A 13,460-nucleotide genomic window follows, 5' to 3' on the forward strand; every position below is an offset into this window, starting at 1 on the left:
CTCTTAGCTTTCTCATGGCTAGGAGGAAATGGTCTTTTACTTGTCCACATCTGAGGGACCGAGGGCTGGCTATTGTGCTTAGACGGGGTTGATAAGGGTGTCCCCGGCAAACTGCCGGTCTGTGAGGAAGATGCAGGCGGACATGTTAGGTTGCCTTGATCCAAAGGTGGTGCTATCGATGTCGGACAGCGCTGAAGACCAGCTGGTGTTACCACCTCCAAAGAAAATGATGACCTGCCAATCACGCTGGCTGTTGCGGGTAAAGAGGTGGCAGGTCTGCGCCCCAAAACAGGTGTGACTGCTGTCCCCCCAGTCACAGAGGATGAAGAGGCCGCGGATGCACAAGATATGGCAGACGGTGGTTGGCCCGGCCGGCTAGACCGCATTGTAGCACACTGAGCTTCCCACTGCAACTTATGCTTCATGTTCATGCATGAAGTACTCAAACTATGTATTTTTTGGCCTCTACTTAGCTTTTGCTGACAAATGTTACAGATAACACGAGTTGGGTCATCTTTATCGATCTGAAAAAATGCCCAGGCTATGCAAGGCTTAGCACCCATGCGACCTGAAGAGCCACCACGACTTGTGGTGAGAGGCAGAGTTGTGTTTGAGGATGCAGTTGTTGACGTGCTTCCAGTACTACGTCTCTGTCCAGGAAGGCGCAACCTGACCTCGTCGTCACTAGCATCTTCCTCCACCTCCTCTGCTGACCTCATCTCTTGGCTGACTGTGGGTTGACAGTAAGTGGGATCTCCGACCTCATCATCATCACCCTGTGCGTTATCACACCCGTCGTCCTCAGAGCCAACCTGTTCCTGCCCTGACAAAAAACTAAAGTTGTCGCTCCAATCAGGTATTTGAGTCTTATCATCGTCTTCCTCATTGTCTCCACCAACAGGAGTTACAGTTTGGGAATGAGGGTCTACATTATGGTCAGAACCTTCTGCGTCTGGTCCTGGATCCGACTCATAAAGATTCTGGGCATCAGTGCAGATCATTTCCTCGTCTGGATTCACAGAAGCGCTGGAGTCGACCTCTGATTCCCAGGCTATAGTATGAGTAAACAGCTCTGCAGACTCAACCATCTGTTCTACCTCATACTCAGACGGGCAGCTGGAGATTTGGGAGCTGTGAGGAAGCAAGTGCGATTTGGGTGACACCTTTGAGGACTGGAGTATTTGTGATGTTGAAGTTGATGTGGAGGAGAGCCCACTTAAAGGAGCACTTGATATCCGTTGAAGCACCTGCTGTTTTTGTGCCTCATCTGGAATTTGTAGCGATTGGCGTGGCCGTAAGAAAGGGATCTTATCACATTGTCCGCTAAAAGAAGTAGACATTTTAGTTTGGCTGGAAGATGGTCTTTCTTCTGCACCTACCCCACGGACACAACCTTTTTTCCCCTTCCCAACACGCCTATTCCCCTTTCCACCAGCAGCAGGCCTTTTTCCACTCATTTTGGTGGTTAACTAATTCACAACTCTGGAGTTGTTTGCACAAAAAAACAATGGATGGTAACCGAGCAGAGCTGAGTGGCCAAACTGTGGTATTAGGCCAAAACTATTGGCTGGGTTAGATGCAGAAAAAAATTATTTTTAATTTGCAACCTGATGGAGGTCAGTATAGATGGACTAATAGACCAAGTCCCACACACCGCTAGAAGCCCAAATATTTTTTCAGAGCTAGATGCAGAAAATTTTTTTATTCAATTTGCAACCTGATGGAGGTCAGTATAGATGGACTAATAGACCAAGTCCCACACACTGCTAGAAGCCCAAATATTTTTTCAGAGCTAGATGCAGAAAAAAATTATTTTTAATTTGCAACCTGATGGAGGTCAGTATAGATGGACTAATAGACCAAGTCCCACACACCGCTAGAAGCCCAAATATTTTTTCAGAGCTAGATGCAGAAAAAAATTATTTTTAATTTGCAACCTGATGGAGGTCAGTATAGATGGACTAATAGACCAAGTCCCACACACCGCTAGAAGCCCAAATATTTTTTCAGAGCTAGATGCAGAAAAAAATTATATTCAATTTGCAACCTGCTGGAGGTCAGTATAGAAGGACTAATAGAACAAGTCCCACACACTGCTAGAAGCCCAAATATTTTTTCAGAGCTAAATGAAGAAAAAAATTATTTTTAATTTGCAACCTGATGGAGGTCAGTATAGATGGACTAATAGACCAAGTCCCACACACTGCTAGAAGCCCAAATATTTTTTCAGAGCTAGATGCAGAAAAAAATTATTTTTAATTTGCAACCTGATGGAGGTCAGTATAGATGGACTAATAGACCAAGTCCCACACACCGCTAGAAGCCCAAATATTTTTTCAGAGCTAGATGCAGAAATTTTTTTTATTCAATTTGCAACCTGAAGGAGGTCAGTATAGATGGACTAATAGACCAAGTCCCACACACTGCTAGAAGCCCAAATATTTTTTCAGAGCTAGATGCAGAAAAAAATTATTTTTAATTTGCAACCTGATGGAGGTCAGTATAGATGGACTAATAGACCAAGTCCCACACACTGCTAGAAGCCCAAATATTTTTTCAGAGCTAGATGCAGAAAAAAATTATTTTTAATTTGCAACCTGATGGAGGTCAGTATAGATGGACTAATAGAACAAGTCCCACACGCTGCTAGAAGCCCAAATATTTTTTCAGAGATAAATGAAGAAAAAAATTATTTTTAATTTGCAACCTGATGGAGGTCAGTATAGATGGACTAATAGACCAAGTCCCACACACTGCTAGAAGCCCAAATATTTTTTCAGAGCTAGATGCAGAAAAAAATTATTTTTAATTTGCAACCTGATGGAGGTCAGTATAGATGGACTAATAGACCAAGTCCCACACACCGCTAGAAGCCCAAATATTTTTTCAGAGCTAGATGCAGAAAAAAATTATATTCAATTTGCAACCTGCTGGAGGTCAGTATAGAAGGACTAATAGAACAAGTCCCACACACTGCTAGAAGCCCAAATATTTTTTCAGAGCTAAATGAAGAAAAAAATTATTTTTAATTTGCAACCTGATGGAGGTCAGTATAGATGGACTAATAGACCAAGTCCCACACACTGCTAGAAGCCCAAATATTTTTTCAGAGCTAGATGCAGAAAAAAATTATATTCAGTTTGCAACCTGATGGAGGTCAGTATAGATGGACTAATAGAATGATGCTATGCTCAAAAGATTTTACTTCACTAGGTGCAGTAAAAAAATTGGTATTCTATACACAGGTGGTATATCTTGCAACACAGATAGGCTACTCCACTGACTAACACACTCTGCAATAGGCCAAAAAGGATTAGCTTTGCTAGATTCAGCCAAATGCTGTGAAAAAAACTTGCACAGCACTGGCACAGACCTGCCTGGCAAAAACTGATAGGAACTGATGTAACCTAGTCCTGAAAAGGACTCCAATTACAATTAGTCTTTACTCCCACAATCTATCTATTTAAGAGCACAGACCTGCCTGATAAAAGTCGTAGGAAATGCTGTAACCTAGTCCTTAAAAGGACTGCAATCACAACTATTCCCTACTCCCAAGCTATCTGTATATTTGTGCGAAAATTGGCTTGAAATTAACAAGGTATAGCGCACACAGCAACAGCGGTGCCGTCTAACACGCAGCTGCAGCAGTGAGAAAATGGTGGCGACGGGGAAAATGGCTTGGTCTTATAGGGCAAGGACATGTGACATACACTGCCAATCACACATGCCCTTGCTTGTGTGAAAAAAAGCACTTCGCTCCGTGTGTGCGCTGCTGATAGGCTGACAGATTGCACCTCCCCACTGCAAATGCGGGAAAGAGAAAAAAAAATGGAGATCTTCATTGTTCCTGCAGAGATCCATCCCCTGCCCCTCCCCCCGCCCCGCTGTACACTCAAACTGCGTATTAACATTAATTTTCATCATTACTGAGAAAAAATCCAGTTATGATTTTGGTGCACGAACAGTTATCGAACATAACCTCGAACAGCCGAATTTTTCTCAAATTGTTCGTGTTCGCCGACCGGCTCGAACACCGCCCAAAACAGCTCGAATTTGAGATTGGCGAACAGTTCGAGTAGAACAACGCTCATCTCTACTTAATACCTCTGACCACGTTGTTGACAGCAGTGACCTGGGGGTCAGAAATGCTTCCTGGGGCGATCCCCATGCTGTCCCCATGTCATTTGAGCACTGTCACTATCGTTTTGGGCACTTGTTAGGCTTTTAAAAGACTGCCGGGGGTGCCACCGCAAAAATGCTCGAGTCTCCCATAGACTAACATTGGGCTCGTTGCTCGGGTCGAGCACCCGAGTATCACGGCGAGCTCGGCCCGAGCTTCGAGCACCCGAGCATTTTAGTGCTCGCTCAACACTAGTGGCTACTTTGAAGAACCTAGAATATAAGACATATTTTCAGTTGTTTCAAACTTTTTTGTTAAGCATATAATTCCACATGTGTTAATTCATAGTTTTGATGCCTTCAGTGTGAATGTACAATTTTCATAGTTATGAAAATACAGAAAAATCTTTAAATCAGAAGGTGTGTCCAAACTTTTGGTCTGTACTGTATATATTTGGTGGAGCACAGAAAAACATATTTCACAACTTTGCAGCTCTTTCAGAGTAATTTTCCTCCTATTGAAGCCCTAGATTTGCCTTTTATTGCCCCATAAAGTATGATGCCAACAAAATTGCCCCCGAAATACAGTGTGATACACACAAATTGAATTCCTACACAGCACCAAATAATGTTCAGTATGATGACCCTATTGTACCCACTCAGGAAAGTATGGTGACCCCCAACACAGCCCTTCACATAATCATATTGTGTGGGAGCCATCATATTACCTCCACATAAACCTCCACAATGTTTAACAGTCCCCAAATAGCCCTCCAAACAGTATAATAAGCCTCAGATAGCCTTCCAAACAATATAATTATCCCCGTACAGCCCTCCAAACAGTATAATGGCCCCCCCCAAATAGCCCTCCAAACAGTATAATAAGCCTCAGATAGCCTTCCAAACAATATAATTATCCCCGTACAGCCCTCCAAACAGTATAATGGCCCCCAAAAAGCCCTCCAAACAGTATAAGAGCCCCCACATTGCCCTCCTAACAGTATAATGACCACATATCGCCTTCGCTATAGTATAGTGGGCCCCACATAGCCTTCCATATAATATAATGGCCCCCACATAGCCCTCCATATAACATAATGGGTCCCATATCGGCTTCTATAGAATATTATGTCTCCACATAACCTTCCATATAATATGATGGGCCTCACATCGCCTTCCATGTAATACAATATAATGGGTCCCACATAGCCCTCCATATAATATAATGTCCCCCCACATAGCCTTCCATATAATATAATGGGCCCCACATGGCCTTTCATATAATATAATGGGTCCTCATAGCTTACAATATAATATAATGTGTTATGATAGCGTAGCAAAAATAAATAACACACTAAAAACAGCAACTGACACTGCTGGTTCCTGTACAGACTAGAGATCCTGTTCCTGCAGTCCGTAGAGGTTCCTGAGTGAGCTGAGATAGCCCTAATCACAGACTAGATGATGGCAACTCGGACATATGCTGCCTGAAAGGCCATCGAGTGTTTCACGTTCCACCTAAAAAAATAGAGGGCAGAGCAAAGTGCAAATTACCTACAGAAGGAAAAGTGTGATCTAATATAGAAAGAGATCCCAGAGTGAGTAAAACAAAATAAGCGATTAACTACGTATTGTCAGAGAATATGGAGCCTGCTTCCTTAAAAAGAAACAGAAGATAGGTGCAGGCTACATAATATAAACAGCAGAGATAAACTCTAAGCTGGTCTTTCACTGACTGGCTTAAACTACAGTAGTATGACTAGACATCAAAATGAGAGTATCACCAGCAGGAAATTCCAGCAGGGGGAAAGTATATAAAGCCACACCCGAAAGGTGATAGGGCAGACAAATGAGTAAATGAAAACACCTGTTACCCTAAAAAGACTGAAGCAATGATAACAGAATCTAAACGCACCACACATAGCCTTCCATATAATATAATGAATCCCACCTAGCCTTCCATATAATATAATGCGCCCCACAAAGCCCTTGATATAATGTACTACACCCCACATTGCCTTCCAAATAATATAATGGCCCCCACATACAGTTGAAACCAGAAGTAATAAAAATGTATGTAACCTTCTGGTTTCAACCGTAGTTCTCCATACAGTACAATTGGCAGCATAATGTTCTCATTGATTAAAAAAAAATAAAGAAAATAATCACCTCTCCTCGATTCTCTGCTGTTCCAGTCTTCTCAGCGTGTCCTCTGAAGCACTCCACAGCTCCGTACAGCAAGCATGTTGTAGTGACGTCAACGCACCCGCTGTTTTGAGATGTCAAACGCAGAGAAAGATACCGATACAGCTGAAAGTGTGATGCTGACATTGGCACAGAGCCCCCCCAGACTCATGAGCCCCATAGCGGCCACCTTACCTGCTGCCATTGGTAGTACACCACTGCTACAGACCCCCTCACTGCTTTAGTTTTATAAACAATATGTGAGTGATGAATTTCCCTCTTTGAGGAAGCAAAAATGTAGTATGTATCAGAACAAATTAGTGCTATGAGCAGTCCTGCTCAAAACTTTTCATCGCAGAGAGTCGACTGAACTCCAAACTCTGGAAAAGCATTAGCAACATCATTAATACCAACTAACATCACAGCCGCACCAAAGAGAATCTGTTCCAGCCATCACAATAAAGAGTTAGTTATTTAAATGTGTGTACAATTATAGCAGACTACTTTTTAACTTGATAATTTTGCATGGCCCACAAATGATGGTATAAATATCTAAATGGCCATTAGTAGAAAAGAGCTTCCACACCCCTGCTTTACACCATTCCATTTTATGTTTGCCATTGTGCTTGGTGATATAAGGCTTTTTATGCAGCTGCTTGGCCATGGAAAGCCTTGGCATAAAGCCCATGGTGTACTGGCAAGCCTTTTACACTTTTGTGCTGATACTAATGCCACAGAAGTTTTGAAACCCTCCAGTTATTTTGTCAGCAGACATTTGGCACCATTCATACACTTTGAACATTTTTTGTGCCATTTTTTGCAGCTATTATTTTGCGAGATGAAAAATTGCCATAGAAAAATCTAAAATGCAGTACATACTTGGTATTTTAATTCCTAATGATTTTGGGTCACTTTTGTTCTTTTCAAAATGCAAACCAAATACTGATAGTGGGGCCGCGGCCTAAGTATGAAAATTGCATATGAGTTTTAACGTGCAATCAGAGCCAATTCCAGACAGTGAGTATATTAAACGCTATCATAATTTGGCATGCTACTGTGCTGAATTTTATAATACATTTTCCCCACATAAATACAGATATAGTAAATCTAAACTTGTCAGATGACACGATAATTTATTAACATAACCATGTATCAAGTTATTTGACAAGTTTTGTATTGCTCCATGTGTACAGGATCTGATTCACTAACAGTACAAAAATACACCCCCAGAAACACAACAGTACAGAAATACAGTATCACAACCACCTAAATTCGAGCAATACATCACTCAATGCACAATCAGTACAGGAAAATACCGCCATTGCATGAATACATTATGCCAAGCTTAATACAACAATGAATTGCAGAGTCAGGTCAAACCTATATACAATTGTATTAGTGATGAGCGAGCGTGCTCGTCACTGCTCGGTACTTGCCCGAGCATCTCACTGCTCGAGATGCTCGGTGAGTATCTTCAGGATGCTCGGACAGGAGCTTGGGTCCCCGCCCTGCATATTTGGCGCTCTTTAGAGAGCCAATGAACTTGCAGGGATTGTTTGCCATTCACTGTAATGCCGTAGCCATCTTGGTTGTGGCATTACAGTGATTGGCTGGCCTCATAGGGTCATCAGTTATATTTAAGACCTGGTGATGCTATGATTATCACAGTCTAACCTTCAGAGAGGCAGAGTAGGAAGAGGTGCTGCTTTGTGAGGGACAGAATTGTAATAATAGTTAGGTATAGGTATTCCACACCAGGATACATATCCATCTGAACTAACAGTCCTTCTGAGGACTAATCCAGCTGCATATATTCAGTGGTGATAGCAGGAGTTAGGCAAGCAGAGAAATTTGTGAACACTGTATAGCACAATAGTGTCCATTGCACATTTTTTCTGCTGCTGCTGCCTGTTACAGATAGCCATTGGACTAGATATCAGGGCTTTTTTTTTTTTTGCTCTTATTCCTGATTATTTTCTAAAAAAGTAATAGTGTCCAACATTTTACTGCTCCATTTGCTTGCTAGCACTTCAGAATACAACCAGATCTTTTCCATCATTAGACGTGATCCCATATTACTGCAGTACAAATCCATCAATTTGTAGGGACCGGTCAAAATATTATCCTCCTTTTACAGTTAGGCAGCAGTGTGTCGGTGAAGCTATTCACACATGGTCGCTGCTAATAATAAGAAACGACAAGGCCGGTATTTAAAACCGTGGGCGTCCATCAGATGTATCTGATATAACTGCGGTGCAAATACAGCCATTTGTAGGGACTGTGCTAAACATTATCCTCCATTTAAAATGGGCAAGGTGCGTGGCAAGGGGAAGTGAACGTGATGGTGATGGTGGATAGCAGATAATTCTTCCAGTCACTTTGCCACCACCACCGCCACACGATCAAGCCTCAGTAGCCGTGAGTCTGGACCACAAATTCCTTACCCTGATCCTCCTTCCTTCCACCATGCCAAGTGCTCGGAGACAACTGATCCCACACTTGGACATGCCGAAGAGCTGTTCACTTTTCCATTTATAGATTCTGGCGTCTCGCCCGGCCAGCTTCAAGCGGGGCAAAAGGAGATCACATGTAGCAATGCCAAAATATTTGAGCAGCAACAGTCACACGAAGGTGATGGTGGGAGAGTGCAATTACTGTCACAAGAGGTGGATGATGATGAGACACAATTGTCAGAAAGTCAGGAGGAGGACAAGGGTGTGAAAGTGGAAGATGAGCTGGTGGACAATAAAGTCATTGACCCAACCTAGCAAGGTGTCATGAAGAGTGAGGACAGCAGCACACAGGGGGGGAGGTGTAGCACCACAACGGGCAGGAACAAGCAGTGTGGTGGCCACAGACACAAGGGGGGAAACCGTTCCTCGGAACACCAACACGACGGAAGTTCACAGTACAACTGTTAGGTCATAAAGACTCTGCAGATAATGCCAAAAACGCCATTTGCAACATCTCTCAGGCAAGCATAAGCACGGGTAGCAAAACTAGAATAGCAGCCTGACCATCACAAGCACATGACAGCAAAGCACCCGACTATGTGGGCCGAACGCAAGATTCCAGAAACAGTGTCTTCGGGTGACACCACTACTTGTCCCGCTGTTGTGTGTGCTCGCCAATCCCCTGTCCATGACGCATGCAAAAATGCCTCCCGCCCTGCACCTGTCACGGGTGTGTCAGATGTGACAGACAGTCACCCTGCAGTTGGTTGCAGGAGATCTCTTCGTTTGGCATTGCAGATACCTTCTTAGAATCTGTCTCCCTCTAGGACCCAGCCATTAATGCCCTCCTGATCTAATTAACACCCTGGCCTGGGTGTTTAAATACTTTCAGTTTGCTATAGGGAAACACCCGTGATATTCACATTTTCCCTTGTGAAGGCTTGGAGCTATTGTAGTCTGCTTACTTCCTCCCTGCTGCTAAGAGGTCCTGTGTATAATCTCTCTGAAGTCGGCTCAAGCTAAGTTACTTTCCCCTGTGTTTGTCTCCCTTGTTGTCTTTAGTTGTTAGTGGGGACTGACTTGTGCTCATCCCCCCTTTTCTATCCAAGGCCTAGCTCTAGGGAAATACAGGGTTTTAGGTTCCTGTGCGGCGATTGGTGAGGAACCAATATAGGGATGATAGGGGAGACAGGGTATATCAGATCAGCCTAGGTGGTCTCATCTCCCTCTTTCCCTAGTGTCTGGGCTCCCTTCCCCTCATTCCTTCGTGTTGCCCTTAGTCTTTCCTACACTGTGTGTGACAGCACCTGTCGTTGCACACTCGCAGCTACCACCATCAGCAACCACGTCCATGTCCTTGTCCCAGCACAGCGTTCAGTTTTTCCTACCCCAGTCCTTGGAACACAAGCACACATACGCAGCTAACGTCCCACAGGCCACACTACTAAACTCACACATTTCACAAATAATTGCAATTGAAATGTTGCCTTTTAGGCTCATGGAGACGGAAGCTTTCTGCAACCGGAGTGCGGCAGCCGTCCTTCACTACTCGGTCCCCAGCCGCCACTATTTCTCCTGGTGTGCTGTCCCCGCATTACACAAGCACGTGTCCCAGGACATTAGCCGTGCCCTCAACAATGCAGTTACTGGAAAGGTCCACCTCACCATGGACACATGGACAAGTGCTTGTGGACAGGGACGGTGCATCTCGCTGATGTCACACTGGGATAATAGAGTGGAAGCTGGGACTCAGTTGGACCTTGGGACGGAACACGTCCTCCCGACGGCGAGGATTGCGGGCCCTGGGTCAATCAGGGTTGCCCCCATATTCTACAGCTCCTGAACCTCCTCCTCCTCTTCAGCCTCCATCTCCAAAATGCCCACATCAGTCAGGAGCTGGAAGCACTGTAGCACTGCCTCGGCCAAGCGGCAACAGTCTGTGCTGAAGCTAATATGCTTAGGTGAGAAACCGCACACCGCTAAAGAGTTGTTATCAGCTCTAAAAGATCAGGCAGATCTGTGTCTGTCACCGCTGACCCTAGAGCCAGGCATGGTCATGTGTGAAAATGGCCAGAACCTGGTGGCGGCTCTGAAGTGAGGCAAGCTCACACATGTACCATGCCTGGCCCATGTGCTCAACCTAGTGGTTCAGCAGGTTCTCAAAACACACCCGGATCTGCCTGATCCACTTGTCAAAGTACGCCGTGTGTGTGCCCATTTTAGAAAAACAGCTACAGCTTCTGCTGCCCTTGCCGTGCTTCAGCATCAATTGCAGCTTCCAGCACAATGACTGATGTGCGATTTCTCCATGAATTGGATCTCAACATTGCATACGTTAGGAAGGATTTGTGAGCAGCATAGGGCAGTTGTTGAGCACCAGCTTCAAAAAGTCCTTCAGTATTCAGGTCAGCCTCTGCACACAATAGCTCAGGTGTGGGCATGGATGACAGACATCAGTACTGTCCTCCAAAACTTTGAGGACTCCACCAAGATGGTGAGTGGCAATGGTGCCATAATTAGCATCACCATCCCACTTCTCTGTCTTCAGAAACGATTGCTGCTCAAAATTAAAGAGGAGGCATTGCAGGTGGAGCACGATGAAATGGAGCAAGGAACCATACAGGGTGATTCCACACAGCCCAGACTCATCTCATCCCAATGTGGAATGGGTGACAATGTGGAAGAGGAGGAGGAAGAACAGGAGCTAATTTACTGCGCTATAGATGGTGCTACCTACACAACTGTCATACCATCTGTTCAGCATGGATGGCCTGAGGAGCGGGAGGAGGAGGAGGATGATGAGGAGGAGAGCATGGTCATTCATCCTCTTGGAGAGGACATGGAAGTCTTGCCTGTTAGCAGTCTGGCACACATAGCTGAGTTTTTGTTACGCTGCCTTTCCCGTGACCCTCGCATTCTCCAAATTTTACGTGACAGTCATTACTGGTTGGTGACACTTCTAGACCCACGCTACAAGGAGAACTTTCTATCTCTCATTACCGCGGCGGACAGGTATACTAAAATGGTGCAGTACCAGAAGGCTCTTGTTGCGAAAATATTAAAAAAATTCCCATCTGAAAACACTGGCGGCAGAGGTCACAGTTCATTGGATAACCAAGGCGAGAGAGACACAAATACGAACCGGCATAGGCAGGGGAACACTGTCAATGGTCTGGGAGAGTTTACTCAGATCCTCCCTTTACACAGGCCCTGAGGCGCAGGGTACTCTCATAAGAAGGGATAATTTTAGGAAGATGCTGAAGGAGAACCTTGCTGACCATATCAACATCCTCCGTGATTTCTCTGTGCCTTATAATAATTGGGTATCCAAGCTGGACACGAGGCATGAACTGGCTCTCTATGCCTTTGAGGTCCTGGCCTGCCCTGCCGCCGGCGTTTTGTCAGAGCGGGTTTATAGCGCCGTCGGGGGAATTATAACTTATAGGCGCATCCACCTGTCAACTGAAAATGCTGACAGGCTGACTCTTATAAAAATTAACAAGGGCTGGATTGGACCAGATTTCTCAACACCACCGAATGATAGCAGCGTAACATAAACTCAAATACAGTGTCTTTTTTTGGGGAGGTCTATTCCCCTGCACCTCTTCACACCCAGGCATGGGTATACGATTCCTGATTTTGTCATTTCTTGTTGTCCTCCTACTTCTCCTCATCGTCCACCACCATATCACCAGGGTGACTGTGATGCAACACCCACATAATTGTTTTAAGGGTGTTTATGAAGGCGTAGGAAATGTTTGTTATACAGTATGTTCATGTATATGCCCCAGGATTAAATGTTTTTCAACCCATGCACTTATTGCATTGGCATTACAAGTATAGGAAATCCGCTCCTTTATAATGGGAACATTTTTTAATGAGGCCCTCCTTTAGATTTCTTCCAAGGGGCATTGGAAAGTCTCCAAATTTTTGGCAGCCCTTGCAGTCACTGCATATGCAAGAACAGTATAGGAGACCTGCTTTATAATGGGAACATTTAATGAGGCCCTCATCTACGTCTCTTTCAAGGGGCATTGGAGTGCGTTGAAATTTTTTGCAGCCCTTGCAGTCACTGTATATGCAAAAACAGTATAAGAGACCCGCTCCTTTATAATGGGAACATTTTTTAATGAGGTCATCTCTACATCTCTTCCAAGGAGCATTGGAGTGCCTTCAAATTTTTGGCAGCCCTTGCAGTCACTGCATACGCTTGAACAGTATACGAGACCCACTCCTTTATGATGTGAACATTTTTTTAATGACACCCTCCTCTACGTCTCTTCAAAGGGGTATTGGGATGCGTCGAAAATTTAGGCAGCCGTTGTAGTCACTGCATACGCAATAACTGTATAGCCGAACCACTCCTTTATAATGGGAACAGTTTGTTACTGAGACCCTCCTCTATGTGTCTTTAAATTGGTATTGGGGTTTTTCCTAAAATTAGGCAGCCGTTGCAGTCACTGCATACGCAATAACTGCATAGCAGAACCACTCCTTTCTAATGGGAACATTTTGTTACTGAGGCCTCCCGCTCCTTAATAATGGGAAATTATTTTTTTAAATCAGGCCCTCTATGCCTCTTCAAAGGGCCTGCGCAGGTTTCTATTGCGCAGGCACCGGAAAGTGACAGTGACCCCTCGGCGCCTGCGCAATAGAAACCTGCGGCGCAGAGCACAGGTAGACGGGGCCGGGATGAAGCAAAGC

This window comes from Phyllobates terribilis, unplaced genomic scaffold (genome assembly GCF_046119375.1).
Source record: "Phyllobates terribilis strain yellow unplaced genomic scaffold, ASM4611937v1 Scaffold_1__5_contigs__length_1240528914, whole genome shotgun sequence".
NCBI classification, from domain to species: Eukaryota; Metazoa; Chordata; class Amphibia; order Anura; family Dendrobatidae; genus Phyllobates; species Phyllobates terribilis.